Source organism: Mesoplodon densirostris, chromosome 3 (assembly GCF_025265405.1).
Source record: "Mesoplodon densirostris isolate mMesDen1 chromosome 3, mMesDen1 primary haplotype, whole genome shotgun sequence".
NCBI lineage: Eukaryota > Metazoa > Chordata > Mammalia > Artiodactyla > Ziphiidae > Mesoplodon > Mesoplodon densirostris.
This window is the reverse complement of record NC_082663.1, coordinates 184994641-185007451: the sequence shown is the minus strand read 5'-3', so window position 1 is coordinate 185007451 and position 12811 is coordinate 184994641.

Sequence of the window (12811 nt, the reverse complement as noted above, 5' to 3'; positions counted from 1 at the left end):
TGGAGGAGTGCATTGTGTTCCCTAAAACAAGTAAACAACAGAGCTACAGAGCCAAGGCCACTTCCAGTCTAGGGAATATACCTGGGGAAAACTGAAAATCAATAAGAAAGAGCCACCTCCAAATTTAGGGCTGCGCTGACTACAAGAACCTCAACTTGGGTACACCTTAAATATCCCAGGAAATATAAAAATGGTTCAAAACATTGTGGTACTTACGTACGATGGAATATCCCTCAGCCATGAAATCAATGTCATAAGACCAGTAGCAGCAAAGTGAGTGGATTCAGGTACGATGATTCTAAGTGAAATAAGTCACACAGAAAAAGAAACTTATCATAAGATATCACTTATGAAGATCCTGTAAACATGGCTACACGTGAACTGAGTTAGGAAAGAGAACAGAGTCTCACATTTAGAAAACACTCTTATGCCTGCATAAAGGGGATGGAGAGGTCGGGTGATGCATAAAACCAGAGTTTGATATAAGCACAGGGACCGTTCCAAAAACCAACTTTGGAATAGACAAGACCTACACCTTCCTCAGTGAAAGAGACTCAAAACCCCATATTTCCCGCAGAGGAATATATCTGACTAGTAAGAATCTTAAAACCTATGTATTGATATGACTCCATAAGGGAATCAAGTGTGTCTAGAGTGGCATAAACATGGCAGCGAGAATCAGCTCAAACCCACTATAAAAAGGAATTTCAAAAGCAAAACCAAAAAACAGGGAAATTCTTTACAATTCCTTCAGGGTGTCTGAGGAAACCTGGAAAGACCCTATCTACAATGACAGCTGGATGTGGCATAAGGCTGGACACTTGGGACTGAGAGGATTGGTGAGATTGGGTGAGCAAATGCAGACCCTTTCAAGCAATAATGCATGGCCCCCATTCCATGGGTCCCAACTCTCCAGGTTCAAGGGAATATTACTACAGCTATAACATGTACAGGAAACCTAGAGAATGTACACACTGTGAATACGAAAGGTTTCTAAAACTCAATGAATAGTCCCTCTCCTGGTGCTCCAGTTTGACTTTCCAACTGCCTTACTATCAATCTCCCAACTTGGAGAGACAGGCCCTTTAACCTCCTGGTTTGCACAGGTTCCCAATTTGCCAGAGGATGGAAGGGACGAGGGAGAACCCATGAGAGAGTAGCTGTTAGGCATTTGGACGGGCACATGTCACTCTAATTTCCCGGCAGGAAGAAGAATTAACCAAAGTCTCAGCCACCCACCGGGAACCAGTATAGGACATGATCCAAAATTTTGGACTTGTGTTCAGCTCACAAAAAACGAGTTGAGAAATGGAGCTCAGGGGCACAGCAATTCACAAACTGGCAGAGTGATAAAGGACAACTATCGTCCAAAAATTTGTTGAGGGAAGTCAACGAGGCGGACTTGAAAGTGAGGCAAAATAGCAGGAAACAGATTTCAAGAGGTACCTTGGAATCGCCTGTAAAGCACAGGAAGAGGGGCACAACTTGGACAATGGTGCACTTGGCCAAAAAGGGCGTATGCGTTTTCTCCTGAATATATTCAGGAGAAAACGCATACGCCCTTTTTGGCCAAGCAAGCAAGCGGGCAATGCAAATCTGCACTACAAAGAAGTATCACTTCCCACCGGTCAAAAGGGACATCCACAAAATGTGTAAAAACCAGAAAGGCAAGACAGGCCCTGGAGAACTGGGAGCCTTGTTATGCTGATGGGCGGGATGTAAATTGCCAACTGCCTCACTGGAGGAGTGCATTGTGTTCCCTAAAACAAGTAAACAACAGAGCTACAGAGCCAAGGCCACTTCCAGTCTAGGGAATATACCTGGGGAAAACTGAAAATCAATAAGAAAGAGCCACCTCCAAATTTAGGGCTGCGCTGACTACAAGAACCTCAACTTGGGTACACCTTAAATATCCCAGGAAATATAAAAATGGTTCAAAACATTGTGGTACTTACGTACGATGGAATATCCCTCAGCCATGAAATCAATGTCATAAGACCAGTAGCAGCAAAGTGAGTGGATTCAGGTACGATGATTCTAAGTGAAATAAGTCACACAGAAAAAGAAACTTATCATAAGATATCACTTAGGAAGATCCTGTAAACATGGCTACACGTGAACTGAGTTAGGAAAGAGAACAGAGTCTCACATTTAGAAAACACTCTTATGCCTGCATAAAGGGGAAGGAGAGGTGGGGTGATGCATAAAACCAGAGTTTGATAGAAGCACAGGGACCGTTTCAAAAACCAACTTTGGAATTGACAAGACCGACACCTTCCTTAGTGAAAGAGACTCAAAACCCCATATTTCCCACAGAGGAATATATCTGACTAGTAAGAATCTTAAAACCTATGTATTGATATGTCTCCATAAGGGAATCAAGTGTGTCTAGAGTGGCATAAACATGGCAGCGAGAATCAGCTCAAACCCACTATAAAAAGGAATTTCAAAAGCAAAACCAAAAAACAGGGAAATTCTTTACAATTCCTTCAGGGTGTCTGAGGAAACCAGGAAAGACCCTATCTACAATGACAGCTGGATGTGGCATAAGGCTGGACACTTGGGACTGAGAGGATTGGTGAGATTGGGTGAGCAAATGCAGACCCTTTCAAGCAATAATGCATGGCCCCCATTCCATGGGTCCCAACTCTCCAGGTTCAAGGGAATATTACTACAGCTATAACATGTACAGGAAACCTAGAGAATGGACACACTGTGAATACGAAAGGTTTCTAAAAACTCAACGAATAGTCCCTCTCCTGGTGCTCCAGTTTGACTTTCCAACTGCCTTACTATCAATCTCCCAACTTGGAGAGACAGGCCCTTTAACCTCCTGGTTTGCACAGGTTCCCAATTTGGCAGAGGATGGAAGGGACGAGGGAGAACCCATGAGAGAGTAGCTGTTAGGCATTTGGACGGGCACATGTCACTCTAATTTCCCGGCAGGAAGAAGAATTAACCAAAGTCTCAGCCACCCACCGGGAACCAGTATAGGACATGATCCAAAATTTTGGACTTGTGTTCAGCTCACAAAAAACGAGTTGAGAAATGGAGCTCAGGGGCACAGCAATTCACAAACTGGCAGAGTGATAAAGGACAACTATCGTCCAAAAATCTGTTGAGGGAAGTCAATGAGGCGGACTTGAAAGCGAGGCAAAATAGCAGGAAACAGATTTCAAGAGGTACCTTGGAATCGCCTGTAAAGCACAGGAAGAGGGGCACAACTTGGACAATGGTGCACTTGGCCAAAAAGGGCGTATGCGTTTACTCCTGAATATATTCAGGAGAAAACGCATACGCCCTTTTTGGCCAAGCAAGCAAGCGGGCAATGCAAATCTGCACTACAAAGAAGTATCACTTCCCACCGTTCAAAAGGGACATCCACAAAATGTGTAAAAACCAGAAAGGCAAGACAGGCCCTGGAGAACTGGGAGCCTTGTTATGCTGATGGGCGGGATGTAAATTGCCAACTGCCTCACTGGAGGAGTGCATTGTGTTCCCTAAAACAAGTAAACAACAGAGCTACAGAGCCAAGGCCACTTCCAGTCTAGGGAATATACCTGGGGAAAACTGAAAATCAATAAGAAAGAGCCACCTCCAAATTTAGGGCTGCGCTGACTACAAGAACCTCAACTTGGGTACACCTTAAATATCCCAGGAAATATAAAAATGGTTCAAAACATTGTGGTACTTACGTACGATGGAATATCCCTCAGCCATGAAATCAATGTCATAAGACCAGTAGCAGCAAAGTGAGTGGATTCAGGTACGATGATTCTAAGTGAAATAAGTCACACAGAAAAAGAAACTTATCATAAGATATCACTTATGAAGATCCTGTAAACATGGCTACACGTGAACTGAGTTAGGAAAGAGAACAGAGTCTCACATTTAGAAAACACTCTTATGCCTGCATAAAGGGGATGGAGAGGTCGGGTGATGCATAAAACCAGAGTTTGATATAAGCACAGGGACCCTTCCAAAAACCAACTTTGGAATAGACAAGACCTACACCTTCCTCAGTGAAAGAGACTCAAAACCCCATATTTCCCGCAGAGGAATATATCTGACTAGTAAGAATCTTAAAACCTATGTATTGATATGACTCCATAAGGGAATCAAGTGTGTCTAGAGTGGCATAAACATGGCAGCGAGAATCAGCTCAAACCCACTATAAAAAGGAATTTCAAAAGCAAAACCAAAAAACAGGGAAATTCTTTACAATTCCTTCAGGGTGTCTGAGGAAACCTGGAAAGACCCTATCTACAATGACAGCTGGATGTGGCATAAGGCTGGACACTTGGGACTGAGAGGATTGGTGAGATTGGGTGAGCAAATGCAGACCCTTTCAAGCAATAATGCATGGCCCCCATTCCATGGGTCCCAACTCTCCAGGTTCAAGGGAATATTACTACAGCTATAACATGTACAGGAAACCTAGAGAATGTACACACTGTGAATACGAAAGGTTTCTAAAACTCAATGAATAGTCCCTCTCCTGGTGCTCCAGTTTGACTTTCCAACTGCCTTACTATCAATCTCCCAACTTGGAGAGACAGGCCCTTTAACCTCCTGGTTTGCACAGGTTCCCAATTTGCCAGAGGATGGAAGGGACGAGGGAGAACCCATGAGAGAGTAGCTGTTAGGCATTTGGACGGGCACATGTCACTCTAATTTCCCGGCAGGAAGAAGAATTAACCAAAGTCTCAGCCACCCACCGGGAACCAGTATAGGACATGATCCAAAATTTTGGACTTGTGTTCAGCTCACAAAAAACGAGTTGAGAAATGGAGCTCAGGGGCACAGCAATTCACAAACTGGCAGAGTGATAAAGGACAACTATCGTCCAAAAATTTGTTGAGGGAAGTCAACGAGGCGGACTTGAAAGTGAGGCAAAATAGCAGGAAACAGATTTCAAGAGGTACCTTGGAATCGCCTGTAAAGCACAGGAAGAGGGGCACAACTTGGACAATGGTGCACTTGGCCAAAAAGGGCGTATGCGTTTTCTCCTGAATATATTCAGGAGAAAACGCATACGCCCTTTTTGGCCAAGCAAGCAAGCGGGCAATGCAAATCTGCACTACAAAGAAGTATCACTTCCCACCGGTCAAAAGGGACATCCACAAAATGTGTAAAAACCAGAAAGGCAAGACAGGCCCTGGAGAACTGGGAGCCTTGTTATGCTGATGGGCGGGATGTAAATTGCCAACTGCCTCACTGGAGGAGTGCATTGTGTTCCCTAAAACAAGTAAACAACAGAGCTACAGAGCCAAGGCCACTTCCAGTCTAGGGAATATACCTTGGGAAAACTGAAAATCAATAAGAAAGAGCCACCTCCAAATTTAGGGCTGCGCTGACTACAAGAACCTCAACTTGGGTACACCTTAAATATCCCAGGAAATATAAAAATGGTTCAAAACATTGTGGTACTTACGTACGATGGAATATCCCTCAGCCATGAAATCAATGTCATAAGACCAGTAGCAGCAAAGTGAGTGGATTCAGGTACGATGATTCTAAGTGAAATAAGTCACACAGAAAAAGAAACTTATCATAAGATATCACTTAGGAAGATCCTGTAAACATGGCTACACGTGAACTGAGTTAGGAAAGAGAACAGAGTCTCACATTTAGAAAACACTCTTATGCCTGCATAAAGGGGAAGGAGAGGTGGGGTGATGCATAAAACCAGAGTTTGATAGAAGCACAGGGACCGTTTCAAAAACCAACTTTGGAATTGACAAGACCGACACCTTCCTTAGTGAAAGAGACTCAAAACCCCATATTTCCCACAGAGGAATATATCTGACTAGTAAGAATCTTAAAACCTATGTATTGATATGTCTCCATAAGGGAATCAAGTGTGTCTAGAGTGGCATAAACATGGCAGCGAGAATCAGCTCAAACCCACTATAAAAAGGAATTTCAAAAGCAAAACCAAAAAACAGGGAAATTCTTTACAATTCCTTCAGGGTGTCTGAGGAAACCAGGAAAGACCCTATCTACAATGACAGCTGGATGTGGCATAAGGCTGGACACTTGGGACTGAGAGGATTGGTGAGATTGGGTGAGCAAATGCAGACCCTTTCAAGCAATAATGCATGGCCCCCATTCCATGGGTCCCAACTCTCCAGGTTCAAGGGAATATTACTACAGCTATAACATGTACAGGAAACCTAGAGAATGGACACACTGTGAATACGAAAGGTTTCTAAAAACTCAACGAATAGTCCCTCTCCTGGTGCTCCAGTTTGACTTTCCAACTGCCTTACTATCAATCTCCCAACTTGGAGAGACAGGCCCTTTAACCTCCTGGTTTGCACAGGTTCCCAATTTGGCAGAGGATGGAAGGGACGAGGGAGAACCCATGAGAGAGTAGCTGTTAGGCATTTGGACGGGCACATGTCACTCTAATTTCCCGGCAGGAAGAAGAATTAACCAAAGTCTCAGCCACCCACCGGGAACCAGTATAGGACATGATCCAAAATTTTGGACTTGTGTTCAGCTCACAAAAAACGAGTTGAGAAATGGAGCTCAGGGGCACAGCAATTCACAAACTGGCAGAGTGATAAAGGACAACTATCGTCCAAAAATCTGTTGAGGGAAGTCAATGAGGCGGACTTGAAAGCGAGGCAAAATAGCAGGAAACAGATTTCAAGAGGTACCTTGGAATCGCCTGTAAAGCACAGGAAGAGGGGCACAACTTGGACAATGGTGCACTTGGCCAAAAAGGGCGTATGCGTTTACTCCTGAATATATTCAGGAGAAAACGCATACGCCCTTTTTGGCCAAGCAAGCAAGCGGGCAATGCAAATCTGCACTACAAAGAAGTATCACTTCCCACCGTTCAAAAGGGACATCCACAAAATGTGTAAAAACCAGAAAGGCAAGACAGGCCCTGGAGAACTGGGAGCCTTGTTATGCTGATGGGCGGGATGTAAATTGCCAACTGCCTCACTGGAGGAGTGCATTGTGTTCCCTAAAACAAGTAAACAACAGAGCTACAGAGCCAAGGCCACTTCCAGTCTAGGGAATATACCTGGGGAAAACTGAAAATCAATAAGAAAGAGCCACCTCCAAATTTAGGGCTGCGCTGACTACAAGAACCTCAACTTGGGTACACCTTAAATATCCCAGGAAATATAAAAATGGTTCAAAACATTGTGGTACTTACGTACGATGGAATATCCCTCAGCCATGAAATCAATGTCATAAGACCAGTAGCAGCAAAGTGAGTGGATTCAGGTACGATGATTCTAAGTGAAATAAGTCACACAGAAAAAGAAACTTATCATAAGATATCACTTATGAAGATCCTGTAAACATGGCTACACGTGAACTGAGTTAGGAAAGAGAACAGAGTCTCACATTTAGAAAACACTCTTATGCCTGCATAAAGGGGATGGAGAGGTCGGGTGATGCATAAAACCAGAGTTTGATATAAGCACAGGGACCGTTCCAAAAACCAACTTTGGAATAGACAAGACCTACACCTTCCTCAGTGAAAGAGACTCAAAACCCCATATTTCCTGCAGAGGAATATATCTGACTAGTAAGAATCTTAAAACCTATGTATTGATATGACTCCATAAGGGAATCAAGTGTGTCTAGAGTGGCATAAACATGGCAGCGAGAATCAGCTCAAACCCACTATAAAAAGGAATTTCAAAAGCAAAACCAAAAAACAGGGAAATTCTTTACAATTCCTTCAGGGTGTCTGAGGAAACCTGGAAAGACCCTATCTACAATGACAGCTGGATGTGGCATAAGGCTGGACACTTGGGACTGAGAGGATTGGTGAGATTGGGTGAGCAAATGCAGACCCTTTCAAGCAATAATGCATGGCCCCCATTCCATGGGTCCCAACTCTCCAGGTTCAAGGGAATATTACTACAGCTATAACATGTACAGGAAACCTAGAGAATGTACACACTGTGAATACGAAAGGTTTCTAAAACTCAATGAATAGTCCCTCTCCTGGTGCTCCAGTTTGACTTTCCAACTGCCTTACTATCAATCTCCCAACTTGGAGAGACAGGCCCTTTAACCTCCTGGTTTGCACAGGTTCCCAATTTGCCAGAGGATGGAAGGGACGAGGGAGAACCCATGAGAGAGTAGCTGTTAGGCATTTGGACGGGCACATGTCACTCTAATTTCCCGGCAGGAAGAAGAATTAACCAAAGTCTCAGCCACCCACCGGGAACCAGTATAGGACATGATCCAAAATTTTGGACTTGTGTTCAGCTCACAAAAAACGAGTTGAGAAATGGAGCTCAGGGGCACAGCAATTCACAAACTGGCAGAGTGATAAAGGACAACTATCGTCCAAAAATTTGTTGAGGGAAGTCAACGAGGCGGACTTGAAAGTGAGGCAAAATAGCAGGAAACAGATTTCAAGAGGTACCTTGGAATCGCCTGTAAAGCACAGGAAGAGGGGCACAACTTGGACAATGGTGCACTTGGCCAAAAAGGGCGTATGCGTTTTCTCCTGAATATATTCAGGAGAAAACGCATACGCCCTTTTTGGCCAAGCAAGCAAGCGGGCAATGCAAATCTGCACTACAAAGAAGTATCACTTCCCACCGGTCAAAAGGGACATCCACAAAATGTGTAAAAACCAGAAAGGCAAGACAGGCCCTGGAGAACTGGGAGCCTTGTTATGCTGATGGGCGGGATGTAAATTGCCAACTGCCTCACTGGAGGAGTGCATTGTGTTCCCTAAAACAAGTAAACAACAGAGCTACAGAGCCAAGGCCACTTCCAGTCTAGGGAATATACCTTGGGAAAACTGAAAATCAATAAGAAAGAGCCACCTCCAAATTTAGGGCTGCACTGACTACAAGAACCTCAACTTGGGTACACCTTAAATATCCCAGGAAATATAAAAATGGTTCAAAACATTGTGGTACTTACGTACGATGGAATATCCCTCAGCCATGAAATCAATGTCATAAGACCAGTAGCAGCAAAGTGAGTGGATTCAGGTACGATGATTCTAAGTGAAATAAGTCACACAGAAAAAGAAACTTATCATAAGATATCACTTAGGAAGATCCTGTAAACATGGCTACACGTGAATTGAGTTAGGAAAGAGAACAGAGTCTCACATTTAGAAAACACTCTTATGCCTGCATAAAGGGGAAGGAGAGGTGGGGTGATGCATAAAACCAGAGTTTGATAGAAGCACAGGGACCGTTTCAAAAACCAACTTTGGAATTGACAAGACCGACACCTTCCTTAGTGAAAGAGACTCAAAACCCCATATTTCCCACAGAGGAATATATCTGACTAGTAAGAATCTTAAAACCTATGTATTGATATGTCTCCATAAGGGAATCAAGTGTGTCTAGAGTGGCATAAACATGGCAGCGAGAATCAGCTCAAACCCACTATAAAAAGGAATTTCAAAAGCAAAACCAAAAAACAGGGAAATTCTTTACAATTCCTTCAGGGTGTCTGAGGAAACCTGGAAAGACCCTATCTACAATGACAGCTGGATGTGGCATAAGGCTGGACACTTGGGACTGAGAGGATTGGTGAGATTGGGTGAGCAAATGCAGACCCTTTCAAGCAATAATGCATGGCCCCCATTCCATGGGTCCCAACTCTCCATGTTCAAGGGAATATTACTACAGCTATAACATGTACAGGAAACCTAGAGAATGGACACACTGTGAATACGAAAGGTTTCTAAAACTCAACGAATAGTCCCTCTCCTGGTGCTCCAGTTTGACTTTCCAACTGCCTTACTATCAATCTCCCAACTTGGAGAGACAGGCCCTTTAACCTCCTGGTTTGCACAGGTTCCCAATTTGGCAGAGGATGGAAGGGACGAGGTAGAACCCATGAGAGAGTAGCTGTTAGGCATTTGGATGGGCACATGTCACTCTAATTTCCCGGCAGGAAGAAGAATTAACCAAAGTCTCAGCCACCCACCGGGAACCAGTATAGGACATGATCCAAAATTTTGGACTTGCGTTCAGCTCACAAAAAACGAGTTGAGAAATGGAGCTCAGGGGCACAGCAATTCACAAACTGGCAGAGTGATAAAGGACAACTATCGTCCAAAAATCTGTTGAGGGAAGTCAATGAGGCGGACTTGAAAGCGAGGCAAAATAGCAGGAAACAGATTTCAAGAGGTACCTTGGAATCGCCTGTAAAGCACAGGAAGAGGGGCACAACTTGGACAATGGTGCACTTGGCCAAAAAGGGCGTATGCGTTTTCTCCTGAATATATTCAGGAGAAAACGCATACGCCCTTTTTGGCCAAGCAAGCAAGCGGGCAATGCAAATCTGCACTACAAAGAAGTATCACTTCCCACCGGTCAAAAGGGACATCCACAAAATGTGTAAAAACCAGAAAGGCAAGACAGGCCCTGGAGAACTGGGAGCCTTGTTATGCTGATGGGCGGGATGTAAATTGCCAACTGCCTCACTGGAGGAGTGCATTGTGTTCCCTAAAACAAGTAAACAACAGAGCTACAGAGCCAAGGCCACTTCCAGTCTAGGGAATATACCTTGGGAAAACTGAAAATCAATAAGAAAGAGCCACCTCCAAATTTAGGGCTGCGCTGACTACAAGAACCTCAACTTGGGTACACCTTAAATATCCCAGGAAATATAAAAATGGTTCAAAACATTGTGGTACTTACGTACGATGGAATATCCCTCAGCCATGAAATCAATGTCATAAGACCAGTAGCAGCAAAGTGAGTGGATTCAGGTACGATGATTCTAAGTGAAATAAGTCACACAGAAAAAGAAACTTATCATAAGATATCACTTATGAAGATCCTGTAAACATGGCTACACGTGAACTGAGTTAGGAAAGAGAACAGAGTCTGACATTTAGAAAACACTCTTATGCCTGCATAAAGGGGATGGAGAGGTCGGGTGATGCATAAAACCAGAGTTTGATATAAGCACAGGGACCGTTCCAAAAACCAACTTTGGAATAGACAAGACCTACACCTTCCTCAGTGAAAGAGACTCAAAACCCCATATTTCCCGCAGAGGAATATATCTGACTAGTAAGAATCTTAAAACCTATGTATTGATATGTCTCCATAAGGGAATCAAGTGTGTCTAGAGTGGCATAAACATGGCAGCGAGAATCAGCTCAAACCCACGATAAAAAGGAATTTCAAAAGCAAAACCAAAAAACAGGGAAATTCTTTACAATTCCTTCAGGGTGTCTGAGGAAACCTGGAAAGACCCTATCTACAATGACAGCTGGATGTGGCATAAGGCTGGACACTTGGGACTGAGAGGATTGGTGAGATTGGGTGAGCAAATGCAGACCCTTTCAAGCAATAATGCATGGCCCCCATTCCATGGGTCCCAACTCTCCAGGTTCAAGGGAATATTACTACAGCTATAACATGTACAGGAAACCTAGAGAATGGACACACTGTGAATACGAAAGGTTTCTAAAACTCAACGAATAGTCCCTCTCCTGGTGCTCCAGTTTGACTTTCCAACTGCCTTACTATCAATCTCCCAACTTGGAGAGACAGGCCCTTTAACCTCCTGGTTTGCACAGGTTCCCAATTTGGCAGAGGATGGAAGGGACGAGGGAGAACCCATGAGAGAGTAGCTGTTAGGCATTTGGATGGGCACATGTCACTCTAATTTCCCGGCAGGAAGAAGAATTAACCAAAGTCTCAGCCACCCACCGGGAACCAGTATAGGACATGATCCAAAATTTTGGACTTGCGTTCAGCTCACAAAAAACGAGTTGAGAAATGGAACTCAGGGGCACAGCAATTCACAAACTGGCAGAGTGATAAAGGACAACTATCGTCCAAAAATCTGTTGAGGGAAGTCAATGAGGCGGACTTGAAAGCGAGGCAAAATAGCAGGAAACAGATTTCAAGAGGTACCTTGGAATCGCCTGTAAAGCACAGGAAGAGGGGCACAACTTGGACAATGGTGCACTTGGCCAAAAAGGGCGTATGCGTTTTCTCCTGAATATATTCAGGAGAAAACGCATACGCCCTTTTTGGCCAAGCAAGCAAGCTGGCAATGCAAATCTGCACTACAAAGAAGTATCACTTCCCACCGGTCAAAAGGGACATCCACAAAATGTGTAAAAACCAGAAAGGCAAGACAGGCCCTGGAGAACTGGGAGCCTTGTTATGCTGATGGGCGGGATGTAAATTGCCAACTGCCTCACTGGAGGAGTGCATTGTGTTCCCTAAAACAAGTAAACAACAGAGCTACAGAGCCAAGGCCACTTCCAGTCTAGGGAATATACCTTGGGAAAACTGAAAATCAATAAGAAAGAGCCACCTCAAAATTTAGGGCTGCGCTGACTACAAGAACCTCAACTTGGGTACACCTTAAATATCCCAGGAAATATAAAAATGGTTCAAAACATTGTGGTACTTACGTACGATGGAATATCCCTCAGCCATGAAATCAATGTCATAAGACCAGTAGCAGCAAAGTGAGTGGATTCAGGTACGATGATTCTAAGTGAAATAAGTCACACAGAAAAAGAAACTTATCATAAGATATCACTTATGAAGATCCTGTAAACATGGCTACACGTGAACTGAGTTAGGAAAGAGAACAGAGTCTCACATTTAGAAAACACTCTTATGCCTGCATAAAGGGGATGGAGAGGTCGGGTGATGCATAAAACCAGAGTTTGATATAAGCACAGGGACCGTTCCAAAAACCAACTTTGGAATAGACAAGACCTACACCTTCCTCAGTGAAAGAGACTCAAAACCCCATATTTCCCGCAGAGGAATATATCTGACTAGTAAGAATCTTAAAACCTATGTATTGATATGTCTCCATAAGG